This window comes from Nematolebias whitei, chromosome 14, assembly GCF_014905685.2.
Source record: "Nematolebias whitei isolate Nwh7 chromosome 14, NemWhi1, whole genome shotgun sequence".
In the NCBI taxonomy this organism is placed as follows: Eukaryota; Metazoa; Chordata; class Actinopteri; order Cyprinodontiformes; family Rivulidae; genus Nematolebias; species Nematolebias whitei.
Window position 1 is genome coordinate 40,065,650 of NC_056511.1, and position 976 is coordinate 40,066,625.

The window sequence follows — 976 nt, forward strand, 5'->3', positions numbered from 1 at the left end:
GTCCATTAGAAACGAAGAACGACACCGAAGCGAGAGGATCATCCTCCCTCGCGCTCTGTGGTCGTTTTTAAAGAACCGCCTTAACGGGATGTCGAGTTTAAGTAGCAGATTCAGCTAGCACAGTGTTTACAGTTTGCTAAAGAAGTAACATAATCCAACGTTTAGCTATACGATTCTTGAGATTTATTTACCAATGATCTTAAAAATAGTGTGACTATTGCGTAATTAAATGACACGAAGACGGAATGGAGATGTATGATCTTGTCAAATGGACGACTCTTTGATTAGCCAAAGCTTTCCGCCTGTTGTGGTGTTCCCGCCCCCTGCTGGACGGGAGGGTGAGCTCACGTTCGCCTGTTGCTAGGAGACGGAGCGGCTCTCCGACAAGCGCATTTAAATATTAATGGCTTACCCGAAAAGTTTGTTATAACTAGGCGGCGGTGATATCGGTATGTCTTCAGATTTTTGCAGATTTAATGACGACCTAATCTTTCCGAACAAATACTGCCCAGCCGGGAGATTACAGCGCCGGAGGATTGGTTTGACAAGAAACCTCAGAGCAGCGGTAAAATAATTAGCTTAAATATACGAGCAAGCTATGCTAACGCTGACATCTGCTCTTGACTTGAGCGAGACAAAGCTCAAGTAATTAATTTGTTTTTATTATATTATGTTTTATTGTGATATTTGTTGCACAATTTAATGCAATTACAAAATATGCAAAGTTTTATTAGCCCTCTGTTAAATCAAATATTTTAGTAATTAAAATTAGAGGCAGCAGCAACATTTTACACAGATGTACTTATTACATTAAGTTAATGTGTGAATAAAGTTGTGGTAATTTATAAATCAGCTATAAATAAATACAACTAATTAAAACTTTGAATAACTTATAACACTGTTAAAACACTTAGTTTAGGGAATGTAGTCTAGATTTACTGCTGATCACATGTAATTTATGCATTTTTTTTATTTA